A 9,505-nucleotide genomic window follows, 5' to 3' on the forward strand; every position below is an offset into this window, starting at 1 on the left:
GTCAACCAGTTATTTTATGAGCATTCAATGGTGACCTGGATTATGGAGGCAGTAATTTGCTATTTTTTATACTCAGTCCATATGAATGACAATAAGGGATTTCCATTCCCTCTTCAGTAATCTATATTATTACATGACTCTTGGATTTTTTTTGTTTCCTAACTTTTTTTTTAACTTTGCCTACCTTTATATTTTCTTTGCACTCAAATTTGTCTTGAATTTGTGGGAATACACACTAGGTATGAAAGAAGTTTGCTTTTCTGGTTGTCTGCATTATAGAAGACATGTTTCATACAAGTTAGTTGAATTTCATATTCATTGTATCCTTCCACCTCATTATAACTAAAGTCCAGATGTATCCAGACGAGGAATTCTTTTCCCACCTAAATCAATTTTGATTAGTGATATGAAGTTTTCATTCTTCTCATTCTTTCAGTTTTTACAGTTAAGATCTACCCCAAGCAGCTCATCTAAGGGCAACATTTCCATTTTTAATGTCAAGTGGAAGGGCAGTCATTGTAGTGTTTTATGGTGTGTCAAGTTTGATCCACTGAATTCTCATTGCTGCAGATGAAAGTGAAAAATGAGAATGTTGGGAAAGTCAACTGGAAGAGAATAAAGTGGTCACTATACCTCATCATGTTCTATAGATTTTTGGAAATAACATGCTTTATTTTTATATAGTATTTAAAGTTTATAAAACTTTTCTTCACAACAACCTTGCGTTAGTAATTAGTGCATATAGACTCTGGGTTGACTGTCCCACACTAAACTAGACTTTTCAGTCAGTTCTCCAGAACAAGACTAATGCTTGCTTCAGTTATGATGGTAATACTCAGATTTAGGCATGTGTTTTCCTCATGTTTCTTATGAGTCCCCACTCAGTGTGTTTCTCAAATATCATTTAAACATTTAACATCTCTCCAATATCATTCATCAGCATTTCTAATAAGAATCAATATGCAAAATATTCTCCCGAACTGAGGCACACTCTCCTTTCTATATCTTGGCGCCAGGGATAGTAGACTCAATTTTAAAGTGGTAGCTACAAAGCATTCTTCTCACCCCAGTCATTTGGAGGTTCATTCTTACTTGTAGGGTATGGCATTCTCCCTGTAGAGTTCATTAACTATGGAGGTTGCTTTATGCAAGCTACTTTTCAACAGGTTTCATTGGCTTGCTACTGAAGCTATTGTAGACTCTGCTTTGGATTCCTGTGGTTAGATTTCTGGTGATCTTTCTTACCTTGAAACCCCCATGGTAGTCATCTTTGATAGTCATTCTCCTAGGATTGGGGAAGAATAAGCATGATAGATAAAAGAAACAAAAGCCTATTTTGTTTAAGGCTGCATAGAAACCAGATGAGAGAGAGAGGGATCAAGCCCCTCAAATCCTCTCTCACCTGAAGCCTATAGGGAGTGTTTGCAAAAGGAAAGATTAAGTTGCTCTGTTGAATCCTTTTGAATGTACTTTCACTTCTGGCTCAGCAACCAATTAAAAAGGCTGTTATCCCACGGGTAGCTGACAGAAAATAGTCAAAGTAAAAGGCAGGGTCATCCATTAGGTGTGCCTAAAATCCTAGTAAAAAAAAGCATATTGCACATAGCTGAAGGATTGGGCCCTACTGAGCAGTCTGCTATTCCATAAGAATTCTTATTCCTGTTTTATAGATAAATGAACAATGACTCAGAATAATTAAGTGATTTTCCCATTGTTTTAAAAGTAATAAATTTCAACCTTTAGATTCAAATCCATATTCTCTGGCTCCTAAATCTGGCATTCTTCCTACTATAACACTATAAACACATATTAGTCACTATGAATGTCTTTAAGTCAAATTATTAGACACTATGAATGTCTTTAAGCCAAATTCAGTTAATTGGTTCAGAATCAGAAGATGTAGGTTGAAATTCTGGCTCTACCATTAAATATTTGTGTGACTTTTTACAAGTCATTTAATTTCTTAGGCTCCAGTTGCAGCAAATGCAAAATGCAAAGATTAGACTAGAAGCCTTCACGGATTCCTTCAATCTCTGAGTCTATTATCTTGTGATACTATCAATAATAGGAAATTTCTAGCAGTTATATAAATTTCATAGCTAAAATCACAGTCAACAGCTCCACTGTTGGTGTCTCTCTTAGAACAGGACCTAGGGAAAGCATGGGTAGAAAACACTACAGGAAAATAAAGGAGATATAAAACACTTCATTCAGCAAAAAAAAAAAAAAATATTAAAAATTATACTGTAATGATATGAGTACAAATCAAACAAAGCAATGAACTTTAGTCATATCACCATTTTGTAAAGAATTTGATAGAAAACTGCCTTTACTCTTACCACTTCTCTATAAATTTCAACTAATTCTCTACATGTAAAATGTCATAATTTTTTTGTATCTGGGATTGCCCATGATTATTGGGTTCCACTCAATCTGTTAAATATTTTTCAAATACATTTTGCTTCTGCAAACTCATATCCTCTATGTATTTTTCCTTTCTTTTTTCCTTGATTTGTGAATATGAGTCAAATTATCTTCCTTCTATGTATAAAAGAAATGGTTTTTCTTAGAAAACAGTTTCCTTTTACTATCACTACTATTAACACTTTCAAGAGGAAAAGGGAAGGAAAGGTCATTTGAATGCTAATTCCAGCAAAGGGGAAATCAGAATGTTGAGGTTAGAGATATAAACCTCCTCTAACTTGCATGTCTTTTTGGATAATGCTCTGAAGAGGTTTTTAAGTGTATCCCCCAATACACTGCAGTAATCCAGTCATAAGGTCATTGAAACACAAATAATTATCAAGGGGGCTATAATCACAACAAAAGAAGGGCAAAGACTAATTGAGTTTTTCAGCACACACAATGGGAAAAACATTACAGACCAGAGAAATAATAATGCAGTTTCTAAAAAAGTCAGTGAACTCTCAACCCTAGATTAAGTTTCACAGATCACTTTTGGTTCATGGAACAAATATTATACAGAAGACTTAAGTCCTTGACTGCTGCATTATGCCTTATCTGACAGATATTTTTATTGAGAGTGATGGCAATTTGCAGACAAAACCAAACTGCAGTGCAAACAATGCCAGGATGACATTCTGAAGGTCCTTGGTTTCAGAAAGTCTTAAATTTTCTCACTGTCACTACCCTTGGATGTGCCAAAGACTTTTAAAATATGATACATCACTTCATGGTGATTTGAAGAGCTTTTGTGTCCTAAGCAAAAGCATAATCTCCTAGGATAACAGACAAACCAAGAAGAAGGAATGTAGTTTTATATACTTGAAATTCTGATTATCATAAGCTATATAGTATTTAAATCCTGGAAAGACTATAGTGTGTCAGTGTGTTTAAAATATAACCCTACCTGGAATCAAACAGATGAACCACTTAGTCTTGCAAGACCTCTTTTACCTGTTGGATCCAATGTCCAAAAAATATACGACTATGAGTAGAATCAAAAATTGATTATTGTAACAGTTAGAATTTATATATTATTCTAATGTTTGCAAAGCACTAATATAATATACATTATCTCATTTGATGCTCACAATGACCTTGTGAAGGTGGAGGTCCTATTATTTTTCACCTTTTACAGGTGAAGAAATTGAGGGAAAAAATTAAGTCTTTGAGGCAATTCAGATCTTTCTGATTCCAAGTCCAGTACTTTATCCAATGTACCACCTATATGTCACTAATTGAGGGGGTGATAGCATAAATAGTCCAAAAATCATATTTCTTAAAGCCAATAAACATTTCTCAAACACATATATTATGCTAGGAATTGTGCTAAGGGTGGCAGTTACAAATATGAATTAGAAAGACATTCCTTGGGAACCAGACAAGGGGATATGATAGAAAATTCAAAGAAGTCTCAAAGTAGTGCATCAAATGAAGAGATATAACTATTTATAAATATTGTAAACTCTAAATGGGACTTTCTAGGTCCTGAATATATTGAAATATGACGTTTGTCCAGTGACAAATAAGTCAATATTAATCTGAATGGGAAAAATATTTTAATATCTTTAATATAAATAATATAAAATATCTTTATTTTCACTAATATACACTTGAGTTCTAAATGTTGCCTGCCCTGCTTCTATTGTATAAACTCTTCATTGTTCACCCCATTTATAGGAGATAATTTTTTCCATTCTTCCTCTCTTTCTCATTCCACCTAGTGCATTGCTCTGTCCTTTCATTCTTCTTTTGAGGTAAACTCAACATAATCAACACAGACCCACACTTTCTATGTAGTAGGCCTCTAACAGTCCTAGTGATGATCAAATTCTGAGGGGTTATAAGTATCATTTTCCCATATAGGGATATAAAGAGTTTAACTTTGTTTAATCCCTTATGATTTTTCACTTATATTTATTCCTGTTTTCCTAAGTCTTGTGTTTGAATGTCAAATTTTCTATCTCACTTTAATCTTTTCATTAGAATCAGCTAGGTGATATAGTGAATAGAGTACCAACTCTATGGTCAGAAAAACCTGAGATCAAATCTGGCCTCAGACACTTAATACTTAATTAACTGTGTGAATTTGGGCAAGTCACTTAACCCCATTGCCTTGCAAAAAACAAAAAAACAAAAGAAGAATGCTCTAAGTTCTCTAGTTCATTAAATATCTATTCCCCCATAGGATTATATTCAATTTTCTTTATTATAATTCTTTGCTTTCTGAAATATCATGTTTTAGACCTCTACTTCCACAGTGGTAGCTGTTAATTTTGAGTGATCCTAATTAGGTTTCCATAGTGTTTGAATCTTTTCTAGTTACTTGCAGTATATTCTTCTTGATCTGTGAGTTCTGGATTTTGACCAGAATATACCTAGGATTTTGAGATTTCTTTTAGGAGGTGACTAGTGAATTCTTTCAATTTCTACTTTGCCCTTTGGTTTTAAGAAACTTGGGGAGCTTGGGAGCGGCTAGGTGGTGCAGTGGATAAAGCACTGGCCCTGGAGTCAGGAGTACCTGGGTTCAAATCTGGTCTCAGACACTTAATAATTACCTAGCTGTGTGGCCTTGGGCAAGCCACTTAACCCCATTTGCCTTGCAAAAAAAAAAAAAGAAAGAAAGAAATATGGGAAGCTTTCCTTGACAGTAACTTAAATAATGAGATCTAGACTGTTTTTTATTCATGACTTTCAGATATACAATGATTTTCAAATAATCTCTCCTTAATTGGTTTATAAGGTTAGTTGTATTTCCTATTCATACTTTCTATTATTTTTAATCTTTTTTTGTTATTATATTGTTGCCTGATGTCTCATAGAGTCACTATCTTCCATTTAGTCAATTTTAATTTTTAAGGATTTGTTTTTTCAGAGAGGTTCTGTGCCTTTTTAACTGTTTGGTCAATTCTAATTTTTAAGGTGTTATTTTATTTAGTATGCAAATGCTAAGCTGTCAATTCTCCTTTTATAATTTTCTTCATTTTTCACACACTTCTTAAAGAAATATAGAATTTAATTCAGTTAAAGTCTTTCTTTTGAGAAGGGGGTTCATAGATTTCATCAGACTTACAAAAGATCCACATCCCACAAAAGGTTAAGAATTCCTGTTCTGAAGGAAGCAAATGATAGCAATATTAATATTTTCACCAAAGGTGCCTCACAAGTTTTCCTTGAAGATCCAAATAAAGGAGGTAACAGAATTAGTTTTCTTCTGTATCCAATGGCAACAAGAAGCTTTATGGGACACCTGATCACTTTATAGTCATCATGATGAGCTTAAACAAAAAGACTATCAGGAAGATAATTATAGCTTATATACCAACATCTGATTCAGCAGATAAGGTTATAAAGAAATTCTATGAAGATTTCAGAGATTTTCCAAACTGAAGCAACATATTCTGCAATATGAAGTGACTTCAGGGTGAATTAGACACTAAAAAAAGATTTTAGAATGTATGGTTGAAGATCAAAATATAGACACTAAAAGATTTTATACTATAAAAAGCTTCAAAAGATTATGAATATTTTTCCCTAGTAATTGAGAGGTGGTGGATAAGTTGAATATCAAATAATATCACAGAGATATGGAACTGACTACCTTAAAAAATAACAAAAAGCTGCTTACCAATGAACAGATCATTTCTAATACACTGCCAAACCATTAGCTCCTAAGAGCAAAGACCAGATTCTTTCAAATTTGAATAATAATGCTGGAAATATATGGAATGATTAAACTAACTTCAGTGTAAAAATGATATAGATGGAGGAAAAGAAATAAATGCTACCATCACTGAAATTTTCAAAAAATAAAGCTATCAATATAAAGATGTCAAAAGAGACTCACATCATTGTAGACACAAACACTTGATCTTCTTAAGAAGCAGAATAAAGAATAGCCATGGGCATTTAAAATTGCATGCAAAAATTTATGGCAAGATGGTATAAGATTATTAGAAATGATAACTGTAGCAATGAGTAGAAAAACTTGAAGGGGTTAAAGTGTTATAATTTTAGAAACAAAATCTGCAGGTGATATAATGATGTGCTTAGAGAATCTAATAGATTCATCTAAAATATAATTGAAATACTTAGTAATTTAGCAAAATTTTAGGGTATGATACCTAAATTATCAGCAATTTTTAATACTGCTAACAAAGTCCAGTAGTGAGAGAGAGAGAGAGAGAGAGAGAGAGAGAGAGAGAGAGAGAGAGAGAGAGAAATTCCATTTAAAGTAACTAGAGACAATATAAAATTATTGGGAGATTATCTGCCAAGACAAACCAAGGAATTATATGAACAATTATAAAACACTTCATACAAATAAATATGGATCTAAACAAGTGGAAAAATATTAATTTCTCATGAATAGATCAAGTCAAGAAAATCAAAATAACAATTTTTACATAAATTTATTTATTCAGTGTCAAAGCAATTAAATGATCAAAAAGACATTTTATAGAGTTAGAAAAAAATAACAAAATTGATCTTGAAGAACAAAATGTCAAGAATATCAGGGGAATCAATGAAAAAATAAAAAGGAAGATGGTCTGACTATATCACATATCAAACTATAATATCAAATAGTAATCCAAAGAAAAATCTAGTATTGACTGAGAAATAAAGTGGTTATCAGTGGAATAGATTAGGCATACAACTTATTGTAGTATGTGACCATAGTATTTAAATGTTTGATAATCCCAAAGGTCCAAACTTTTGGGACAAAAACTAATTATTTGTCAAAAACTTATGGGAAAACTAGAAAACAGTATGGCAGGTATGAAATATAGACTAACATCTAATACTATAAAACAAAATAATGTCAAAATTTAGACATAAAGAGTTTTATTTTAGGTCAAAAAGGGGAACATGGAATATCTGTCCTGTCAAATATATAGATAACAGAAGAATTTGGGACCAAACAATATATACAGAACATTACAAAATGTAAAATCAATCATTTTGATTCGATCAAATTTAAGAGGTTTTGTGCAAACAAAACCAATGCAACAAAATTATAAGGAAAGTGAAAACTGTAAGGGGAGATTTTATAGCAAATGTCTCTAATAAAGGTCTCATTTCTCAAATTGTAAAGAACTGAGACACATTTATAAGATTAAAAGATATTCCTCAATTAATAAATGGTCAAAGGATATGAACAGGCAGTTTTCAGACAGAAATTAAAGCTATTCAAATAAAATACTCTAAAGCACTATCAATTAGGGAAATGTAAATTAAAACCATTGTAAGGCACCACTATGACAGAAAAGGAAAATGATAAATGTTGCAGGTGATATGGAAAAACTAAGACATTAGTACACAGTTGGTGAAGGTGTGAACTAAGTCAATCATTCTGCAGAGCAATTTGGAACTATGCACACAGAGCATACCTTGTGATTCAGCAATACATTATTAGTTCTGTATCCCAAAGAGATATTAGGGAGGAGGAGGAGGAGAGTGTCTCTATTTGTACAAAAACATTTATAGCAGCCCTTTTTTTTTCGTTATGGCTAAAATTGTAAAATAAGGATATGCCCATCAACTGAACAAATTGTGGTATATGATCCTAAAGGAATTTTGTGGTTCTATACAAAATAACAGAAAGATTTCAGAAAAAAAGTGAGAAGAACCAAGAGAATATTGAACACAGAAATAACAACATTGAATGATGAACAACTGCTAATGACTTAGCTATTCTCAACAATGCAATGCTCCAATTCAGTCCCAAAAGACTCATGATGAAAAAATACTCTCTCCAATGAAGGAATTGATGTCATCTGAATACTGACTGAAGCATACTATCTATTTCTCTCTCTCTCTCCTCTCTCTCTCTCTCTCTCTCTCTCTCTCTCCCTCTTCCACAAAATGGCTAATTTGGAAATGCTTTTACATTATTAAACATGTATAACCTAGATCAGATTTCTTATCATCTCAGGGTAGGGGTTAGAAGAAGGAGGGAGCAACAAAATTTAGAATTCAAACTTTTAAAAATGAATGTTAAAATTGTTTTACATATAATTGGGAGAAATAAAATATTATTTTAAAAAGATGGTGTAAGATTTTTGAATTATATCTTATTAAACAGAAAAAAGTAACAAAAGAAAAAACAAATTTGTAAGTAGTGAGACAATTAATTAAACAATTAATTAATGCTCAACTAAGTCAGCTTTTCCCTAGTTCATTCAATAATGAAATTGGAAAGAAAGCAATGAATATATCCCCCTCTCCCAAATGAAATAGCTCTACCAACATGTCTATAACAAATTATGTTATTTTTTGTTGACAACGAAAATACCACATTTAGACTTGAATAGTTTAGTCTCTATGCTAGATAAATAAATAAATAGAAGTCATTAAAAAGGCAATAGCAGCAAATTGAATTGAATCTGATCTGTGATTTCATCATTGTAAGGAATTCTTTTTAAGAGGAAACTGCCTTTTCCAATGGAGATGATCTACTTATCTTTAATTTTACAGTATTAAAGAAGTACTCGGAGCTTAGATAACTTGCCCATGCTCACATATATATTATGTGTCAGAATCAATACATGACTCCAAAGTCTTTCTGATTCCAAAACTGACTCTCTAAATACTACAATTTTTTGAAGTTTTAATTACTTATATATTATTATTTTACTCATACTACACTAGCATTTAATTTTCATTGCATTTCTGGTAAACCAAACTATTCATATTTGCATCCTGTCAACAAATATTCAGGTTTCCATTAATTTGCTGTATTTTTCCATTTCATTTTTGTCTTTGAAAGGGAAATTAAGTTCTTCTCCAGTTTGTCACTGGCATTTTCACAAAAGTTCTTCCATATATCTGGAGAGAATAATTTTATTATTTAAGCAGGTAAATTTAGGCACAGTTCACATTATATCCCTGAACTCTTTCTTTTAAATATAAATCTTTTATTTTTTCCAATTATATACAGTAGTAGTTTTTACTAATCATTTTTAGCAAGTTTTTGAATTTTGCAACTTTTACCCCTCCCTCCCTTCCCTCCACTCTCCTCTAAACAGAAGGCAGTGTGATA

The sequence above is a fragment of the Macrotis lagotis genome, chromosome 6 (genome assembly GCF_037893015.1).
Source record: "Macrotis lagotis isolate mMagLag1 chromosome 6, bilby.v1.9.chrom.fasta, whole genome shotgun sequence".
Classification (NCBI taxonomy): Eukaryota; Metazoa; Chordata; class Mammalia; order Peramelemorphia; family Peramelidae; genus Macrotis; species Macrotis lagotis.